We start from the raw sequence: 9,502 nt of genomic DNA, 5'->3' as shown, positions 1-9,502 counted from the left end.
GGGTGGGGGGGGGGGGGGGGGGGGGGCTGCTCACAGGAGGGGGGTGGCGCGCCCAGACGGGACTCGGGACTCGTCTGGCTTTTGAGGATCTGATTGGTTGACCTGGTCCCAGCGCTCAGGCTGGCCTCGCTCAGGCCGGTCTCTGGGTGCTGGGCCCACACGCAGCTCCCGGGGCAGGGGGAGCTCGCAGGCAGCTGGGCTCTCAGAGAAGAGCCTGTGCGTTCCAGGGGCGTGACCAAGGCCCCGGGCAGGTGAGCCGGAGGGCTTTGGGGTGACATGAGGGGCCCAGGGCTGGAGCTAGGAGGCTGCCGGGGGCCAGAGGTGACCCAGCCCCAGAGCACGGAGGGCCTGGCCCTCAGGGGCGCCGTGTGAGCCCCAGGGGGACCCCCCAGCCCTCCTCAACGCCCTCGCCTCTCTGCCACCGTCCCTGGAGGGGAGAGGCCACAGACTGGCCCCTGCCTCTTGCCAGCCAGTCCTAAGAGAGCAGCGGGGGTGCTCTGTAAGCTGATCCCCGTCGCCGCCGGCCAGGGCCACTGGGGCCGTGCCTGGGAGCCCCCCACCTCCTTGTGTCCCCAGCCCGGGCCGGCGGCCGGGAGAAGACAGCCCCTCCGTTCCGTTCCCCGCCCCCCCTCCTGCGTGGGGTTCTTCTGATGGGCTGTTCTGCGAGCTCAGTGGAGGGGCTGGGGGCTGCTTTGGGTCTGCTGAAAGGTCCTGGGCTCAAAGGCAGGAAAGGCTCTGGTCCTGGCCTGGCCCCCGGGAGGTCCAGGCTCTCTGTCCTCCTCTCTGAAGTGGTCTTGTCTGGGGGGATACAGCTGCAGGGACAGCCCCCAACATGCCCACGCCCCCGGCCAGCCTGTCCACCGCGGTGCCCGCCCACCACGGTGCCCGCGCTGGGCTGGTGTGGGAAGGGGCTCAGTCAATCCTGTGGGGACCCTGCGGCCTGGCACGGGGCACCGGGGTCCACCCTGTCCTCAGCCCCAGGGCCTCTCCTACCCTGGACCTGCACCCCTGGGCCCGAGGCCACACTCAGCACGTGCGGAAGGGGGACACCGGCCCCGGGCAGGACGAGGCAGCGCAGGGGCGGAAGGAGCCCAGACCCCGGCCCCCGTCTCGGGCCCAGGTCCCCCTCTTCCTCGGTGCTCTACCCGTCCACTCTGAGGGACACGGCAATCGTCACCTCCGCGCCCTCCTGCCCTCGGGTGACCAGGCTGTGCTGGGGGCTCCAGGGCTTGGGGAAGACACGGCCACCTCCAGATGCCTGGAGCCCACGAAGGCGACTTTCCATGGAAAAGAGACTTCGCAGATGTAATCACAGTGAGGGCCTGGGAAGGAGCCCCTCCTGGATCAGGGTGGCTCCAAATCCAGTGACAGGTGTCCCTACGGGAGGGGGAGAGAAACAGACACTGAGGAGAAGCCGCGTGGAGACGGAGCAGAGGCTGGAGCCCTGTGGCCTCAAGCCAGGGACGCCTGGGGGACCCACGCCCCACCCCTGCCCCGGAGCCTCTGCGCAGAGCCAGGCCCTGCCCCGCCTGATTTCTGGCTGTGGTCTCAGAAATGGGGGAGAGCCCCTGGGCTGCTCAAGGTGCCCCCGGCGGCAGCGTGGCCTCGGGTCTCCATCCTCCCTCCCGTCTGCCTCCCCAGGGGCTGCCCCTCGGGTCTTCTCCGCCTCCTTTGCTACGACCGACCGCTGACCTGGGGCTCAGCTCCTGATGCCCGTCTTGGCTGGAACCTTCCCCACCAAAGCCCCTGTCCGAGCGCCGGGCGCCAAGCGGGCACCTCCCCTGTGCCCGGCGAGCACCGCAAAGTCTCTGGTTCTGAACCTGAGCTCTGGCGTCTCCCAGACCACGAGCTCCCAAAGGTTTCCCTCTCGGTGGGGGGCAAGTCCCGCCCCCCAGGTCCCGTTGACGCCCTCCTCCTCTACCCCTGTGAGTCTGCCGGCAAATCCCGCCACCTCAGACTTCAGAATGGAGCCACAATGCACCCCCTTCCGCCCCCTCCCGCTGGATTATTTTTGGGGCCTCTAACTGGGCCCCTCCGTGCCCTCCCTGTGCTCTGCGGAGCAGCCAGAGCCCCTCCCTCACTTCGCTCCAAACCTGCCTTACCGCTTCGCATTGGCTGTTCCCTCTGACGGGAACACCCTTCCCTACACCCCTTCCCTGCGGGTTGGCCCCCTCACCGCCTTTGCCTGCAGCCCGGCCCGCATTCCCGTCGCGCCTCTGGCTCCGTCCGGAGTGCCCGCCCCCCAGAAGTGCTGACCTTCTATCTGGGAGTCTTGCCCCCGCCTCCCCCACGGCACTTTCCACGGCCCTTCTCTCCCTCGTGGCCGAGTCCCCGGGGTCTGGTGAGATCAGCAGGCTCCTTCCTCAAACACATTTGCCGAGGGATGAGCTCACGAAGGAGGGAGATGAAGACAGAGATCCGGAAAGAGCAAACCCCGGGCTGGAGGCCGGTGGGGCTGGGGGAGCGGGGGCTCGGCAGCCAAGGGCCCGTGGGGTTTCAAGGCCCCGACGACACCCAGTCTTCCAGAGCCCAGCCCGCTGAACAAAGGGCCCCGCGGACTGAGGGCACGCCCACAGAGGCCTCGAGAGGGGTCTCCACAGCAGGTGGAGGGTGGCGGCCCGACGGCCCAGCCTGAGCGCGGCCGGGGGGGCGACGGGCGCTCACGCAAGGGAGCCGCCTCCCACGCGTGTGGACGGCCGTGCCTCCACCCGTGCTGGCCCGGCGGCCTCGCAGGTGCGGCACGCCCGGGTGCGCCTCTCCGCTGCGGTGGCTTTTCCTGGTCACTGGCCAGGTCGGGGTCCCTGCCAGCCCCACCCCCTGGTTCCATGCTGCCTCCAGGACGTTCTCTGGAAAGCCACAGTGCCCACAGGGTCCCCGCCACGCAGGCCACGGCGCCAGTGCCCCGCAGGGGCGGTCACTTCCCAGGACGCAGGGGCCGCCTCTGCGTGGACACTGCTTCCACGGGAAATGAGATCAGGATCCTAAGGGACCTGGCGAGTGTTACGAATGACAGCGGCGTGGCCCCCGGCAGTAACTGTCACCGGAGACACGGTCACCTCACGCTCGCACCCCCGACACGGGCCGCGTATACGTAGAAGTCGTCTCCCAGCACGGAGGCAACAGCCCTGCGTCCAGAGCCCCGTGTTGACCGGAGTCTGTGCGCAAGGCCCCTTCGGGCTGGGAGCTCGGGGGTAGGAGTCCCCAGGCTGCCGCTCCTGGGAAGGTCTTTTAGTGCCCAAAAGTGCTTGTGGGAAAGTCAGGGGAGGTAGGGGAAAGGAAAACAGAAAGGCCCTCATCGCCGGCGAAAGGGGACCATTTGCTAACCCTAACCCAGCCCAGGGCCCCCTGCCCCACCTTCAGGAGGGGCTGGGCAGTGTGTGGGGCCCAGAGAGAGCTTCCTGCCGGAGCCCCCAGTCGCTGGGCTAGCGGCCCCCCTGCGCCTCCCTCATTCAGCCAGTAGATGTTTGCAAGTGGCACAGGGCAGCAGACAAGAGGCAGGCGGGGCGGGCCTCACGGGGGAGGAGTCGGCTGACGTGCTTGGGTCCAGCGCCCTGCAGGCCGGGGCAGGCTCCAGTCCATCCGAGCTGTCTCCCCGTGTTGGGGCTACGGGGTCGAGTCACTGTGCTTGTGGCTGACCTCCTCCCCTCCCCGCCGGGGTCTGTCCTAGTGACCCGTCCTCCGAGGAGGCCAGAGGTGTGTCCTGACGTAGCAGGGGAGGGAGTCTGCGGCTCCCCGGGGCCCTGCAGTTCGCCACGCAGATGGCGGCAGGTCCCAAGCCGGCCGCAGACGCAGAACGGAGCGAGGGTCCTGACCTCCGGACCCCTGCAGGCCACACCCTGGCTGACACCTCGCCTCGCCACCCGGCTCAGCCTCGGTGGGACACTGCTGGGCTGGCTGTGGGCTGGGCACCGAGGACTCCGGTCACTTCTCCTGGCCTGTCCTCAGGGCGTGCAGGGCCGGGGCTTCGTCTGCAGATGACGGATGACGGATGAACAGTCCCTGACCCACCGGGTCCCTGTCGCCCCCATCCTAGCCCAGCCTGTGTGTGTGACCGCGCCCACCTGTGTGTGACTGCGCCCACCTGTGTGTGTGACTGCGCCCACCTGTGTGTGACTGCGCCCACCTGTGACTGCGCCCACCTGTGACTGCGCCCACCTGTGACTGCGCCCACCTGTGACTGCGCCCACCTGTGACTGCGCCCACCTGTGACTGCGCCCACCTGTGACTGCGCCCACCTGTGACTGCGCCCACCTGTGACTGCGCCCACCTGTGACTGCGCCCACCTGTGACTGCGCCCACCTGTGACTGCGCCCACCTGTGACTGCGCCCACCTGTGACTGCGCCCACCTGTGACTGCGCCCACCTGTGACTGCGCCCACCTGTGACTGCGCCCACCTGTGACTGCGCCCACCTGTGACTGCGCCCACCTGTGACTGCGCCCACCTGTGACTGCGCCCACCTGTGACTGCGCCCACCTGTGACTGCGCCCACCTGTGACTGCGCCCACCTGTGACTGCGCCCACCTGTGACTGCGCCCACCTGTGACTGCGCCCACCTGTGACTGCGCCCACCTGTGACTGCGCCCACCTGTGACTGCGCCCACCTGTGACTGCGCCCACCTGTGACTGCGCCCACCTGTGACTGCGCCCACCTGTGACTGCGCCCACCTGTGACTGCGCCCACCTGTGACTGCGCCCACCTGTGACTGCGCCCACCTGTGACTGCGCCCACCTGTGACTGCGCCCACCTGTGACTGCGCCCACCTGTGACTGCGCCCACCTGTGACTGCGCCCACCTGTGACTGCGCCCACCTGTGACTGCGCCCACCTGTGACTGCGCCCACCTGTGACTGCGCCCACCTGTGACTGCGCCCACCTGTGACTGCGCCCACCTGTGACTGCGCCCACCTGTGACTGCGCCCACCTGTGACTGCGCCCACCTGTGACTGCGCCCACCTGTGACTGCGCCCACCTGTGACTGCGCCCACCTGTGACTGCGCCCACCTGTGACTGCGCCCACCTGTGACTGCGCCCACCTGTGACTGCGCCCACCTGTGACTGCGCCCACCTGTGACTGCGCCCACCTGTGACTGCGCCCACCTGTGACTGCGCCCACCTGTGACTGCGCCCACCTGTGACTGCGCCCACCTGTGACTGCGCCCACCTGTGACTGCGCCCACCTGTGACTGCGCCCACCTGTGACTGCGCCCACCTGTGTGTGTGACTGTGCCCACATGTGTGTGTGACTGTGCCCACCTGTGTGTGTGACTGTGCCCACATGTGTGTGTGACTGCGCCCACCTGTGCGTGACTGTGCCCGTGTGCCCACTGTGCCTACCCGGGCCTTGTTGGATGGGCCCACTGTGCCCTTCGTGAGCCCACACAGACCGCTCCCAGTGGGAGAGCGCAGCAGCTCAGCCTGTCCTCGCCCCCTCCCCGCGGCCCTTCCCTGCCACTCCTGCGGGGGGGGGGCCCCCCCGAGAAAGCTGGCCACGGCTCCTGCCCTGATCTGCCGGTGTCCCATCTCCCCACAGCCCGAGATAAGGGCCCGGCTCAGAGCCGCTTTGTTCAGCAACAAAAGGGCATTTCTGCGGCGCCCTGGGAGCCAGGCCTCGGGCGGCCGGCACTGGGGAGGCCCCGGCCCGGCCCCGGTCCCGGCTCGGGAAACCTTAGCCCGGCCCTGACTGGGCTGCGGGGGCTGGGGACGCACCTGCCACAGGCTTCCCAGGCCCTCGGGTGTCTCCTTTCTGCGCCCTGGCCATGCCCATGGCCATGGCGGCCCACACCCCTTGGCTGCAGGGCCCAGAGCCTCCCCCCTCCCGCAGGGCCAGGGGGCTGGGGGGNGGCAGCCTGGAGCCTAATGCAGCCGACAGTCTGCTCCTGCCTCGGCCTTCGGCCCCTGTCCGTACTGTTCCCCCCACCCAGTGCACCCCCACACCCTCCCCCGCTAACTCTGCCTTGGGGGCGCGGGGGGCCCTCTGCGGTGCCCAGCGAGGGGCCACACGTGCACACACATCTCGTGCTGGACTGAGGGTCCGTGGTACTTGTGGTGGGTGGAGTCGTGGCCCCCAAAATAGACCCGGGACCTCAGGATGTGACCTTATTTGGAATAAGGGTCTTTACAGATGTAATTAAGGGACAGGTCTGGAGGTGAGCTCCTCCTGGGCTGGGCTGTGCCCTCCCTCCAGTGAGAGGCCCTCAGAGGACGAGAGACACAGACTGTCTGAAGGCGCCGTGCGGAGGTGCAGGTGCGGCCAGGAGCCCGCGAACCCGAGGGTCAAGGGTCGCCAGCAGCCGCCGGGCTCCGGCCCAGAACCGGACAGAAAACATCTCCATTGTTCTAAGCCCCCAACTTGTGGGGCTTTGTTCAGGGGACCCCAGGAAACAGAGAACCCTTGCATGCGCCCCCAGGCACGGGTTCGAGGGAGCCTCCTGAGCCTCCCACACCCCAACCCAGGTGTGTTGGGGTTCCCCGCCGCCAGTCTCCGGCGCCGGAAGGCCGTGCCCCTTCTCCGTCTGCCCGCGGTGGCTGCCCCTCCGGGCCGGGCCCACGCCAGTGGCTGTCACTGTCTTGCTGGCCTGTCGTGCGCTGAACCGTCTCCAGGGGGGTGGCCGGGGAGCCTCGGCCGCACGTGCTGAGGCCCCTCCCTCTCTCTGCTCCGGGTCTGCAGGCCCCCCCAACTTCCTCCCTCCTTTCCCGAGGCCCTGGCCACAATGAGCAGCTCCCAGGGGCGTCCCTGCGCTCACCCTTCCCCCAGGCTGGCTGGAGCCGGCCTTCCTTCCACCTCACCCGCTGCTTCCCACGGGGTGGGAGGCTCACTCAGGCTCCCCTTGGGTCACGGGGTCACAGGCCAGCACAGCGGGGGCCGTGGTCCCCCGACTCACAGACCCATGGACAGTGAGCAGCCTGCTTAAGGTCACACAGCTAGTGAGTGGCTGTCTGGGCCTGGTCACCGGGCACCTGACTCACTTCCCGTTGCTCGGTCTCCGCCCTGCCCCCACGGCCCCCCCAGGGAGTGGCGAGCTGGGGCGCCGGACCAGGCCTCCCGCCTGAGGCTTAAAGATTTGGGCCCATGGGCGCCAGGCAAATCTGTCAGCGCTTGCACCTGCGGGAGGGGAGACGGATGGAGAGGGCACAGGCTGGCAGTGGGGTCCACGGAGGCTGTCTGTGGGGGGGCGCTGAGGCCGGGAGGATGAGCAGGGGGAGGGCAGGGTGGTGGTGGCCCGTCTCCTGGGGGTGGGGACCGTGGTGCCGAGAAGGAGCAGACTCGGTGCGGCCAGAGCCTGGGTGCCGCGGGGGCGCCCCACGAACTGGGAAGAGGGAGGTCGGCAGTCAGGCCATGCGCTCACCCCTGTGGGGGCCCACTGGGCCTGCTCACACGCACACGGCCCTCTCCCACGGTCTCCCGGGCACGGGGTCGCGCACGCGCATGCACACAGCCATGCGCTGAGGCTGGGGTCAGGCAGGAAGTCCCCAGTGGATGTCTATCCGGTGACATATGGGTCGTGTGCGTGGGACCTGAGGGTCCCGTTCTCGAGGATGCTGCCCAGGCTGGGGAGCTGTGCAGGGAGCATGTCAGGGCACTGGAGCTCGGGGGGCCCTTTCCCTCCACCCCCCACGGGCATCACACAGCCTCATGGTCAGCTCTCAGGTCCCCCCCACCCGCTCCCAGACCAGGGCCCCGTACGGAGCCCATCCTGTGAAAGGCGTGTGGGGAGGTGGGTGTGCAAAGATAGGCGTGCTCCCGGGAAGGAGGCACCCTCGGGTGTGCGTGTGCACGTGTGTGCCTGCAGGTGTGCCTTTGCCAGTGCGCTAGTGCTGCCGGGTGCACATGAACACGACCTCACAAGCACGTGTGACAGGTGTGTGCGCGTACGCTCACGCCCGTATGTGCCTGTTTACACGTGTGACCCACATGTGCCGGTGTGAGTGTGCATGTCCGCAGGCACGTGTGTGCTGTGCGTGCATGTGTTTGTGCGTGGGTGCGCGTGTGTTTGCACACCTATGCTTGCATGTGCGGGGCAGGGGTGTGGCTGTCGGCAGGCTCCGTGGCCCAGGCCTGGGGGACGCAGCGCTCCGGTGGGCAGCAGGGGTGGCACTAGGCGGGCAGCGGCCCCGGGCAGAGGCAGGCACTCCAGGCTCCGTGGGGGCCCGCGCCGCTTCCGTGGCACCCACACTCCGCGGTGGCCGCCAGGGTGCCCCCTGCAGAGAGGGAGGTTTGGGGGGGCGGAGGCGCAGCAAGGTGGAAGCCCCAAAGGAGGCCTGTGCTCCCCCAGCCGGGTGAGGTGGGCCCCGGGGCCTCCTGGGTCCTCGGTACCCCCATGTGAACGATGGGGGGCTGCGTGGGCTCTGCTCTGCTCTCTCTCTCGCTCTCTGAAGGCCCTGCCCGGCCAGCCTGCACTCCAGCCGGCACCCCCCCAGCCACTTCCTCCTGTCCCCCCACGGGCTGCAGTCCCAACATCTGGTTGGTGTTTCCAGAGAGCTGGGGTGGGGGTCGGATCTGCGGAGCAGTGTGGGAGTCAGGCTGTGAGAACGGAGTCGGGGGGCGGAGTCCAGCCCCTCCAGGGGAGGGTGGGGGAGACCGGAGAGGGAGGCGCCCAAGCCACTGGATGGAGACCCAGGTGGGCAGGAGGCGACCTCTCCAGGCTCTGTAGGGGTGCCCCCCCCCGCCTAGGTCCCCGATCTCCAGACAGCGCTTGGTGAGTGACCGTCACTAAAGGTCACGGGCCCGTCCCGCTGCCTGTGGGGCTCCTGGCTGTCATTCCATCTCCTCCAGCCTCAGTTTCCTTTTTTGTGAACGGAGGTGGCTCTGCTGGTGCCTGCTTCCTGGGCTCTGGGGAAGGCGGCCTCTGCCCAGCCCAGAGTGACCCTGTCTGCCACGCGTGGACCCTGCTGCTGGCCTGTCTGCTGGGCCCGGCCCGTCGTTCTAGAGGCTGCGGGGAGCCGTGCAGGCTGCCGGGCTGCTGCCAGGCAGGTGGGTACGAAGGCAGTGGGGGGCTCAGGCCCGCGGGCACGGGTCTGTCTTCTCCAGGAGCCTTGGAGAAGGCGCTGGGGCACTGGCAGCCCCCCCACCCCCAGCCTGACAGCGGCTGCAGGAGGCGGCTCACCTCCCATGCTCAGCCCTTCCGGGTGAGGTCATGGGAATATCTCGCGGCAGACGCACTCCCCCAGCCCAGGATCCCCACAGCCACCCGCGGTTTAGCTGAGCTCCTCCCAGCTGCTGGGGGGAGGGGTCCCCCCTCCGGATCCCAGGGTCCCAGCCCAGCCCCTGGCTCCCGGTCCGCCTCCACCCCCCCCATTAGGAACCAGCTCGGGGCACATTTCCGAGTTCAGACTCCACACTTGGGCTTATCTGTAGTTGTGGCTTTGATTTGTTGTGCTTTTAAGTCCCTCCCCCCACTGGGAGTCGGCTTCAGGAAAGCAGTTCCCCAGGCGCCAGGAGCCCGAGGGGGCTGGCCGGAAGGGGGACAATTAAATTCGGGGGGGGAAAGAGTTAACAGGAG

Source organism: Crocuta crocuta, unplaced genomic scaffold, assembly GCF_008692635.1.
Source record: "Crocuta crocuta isolate KB4526 unplaced genomic scaffold, BGI_CrCroc_1.0 scaffold971, whole genome shotgun sequence".
NCBI lineage: Eukaryota > Metazoa > Chordata > Mammalia > Carnivora > Hyaenidae > Crocuta > Crocuta crocuta.
This window is presented reverse-complemented; position numbering follows the sequence as displayed.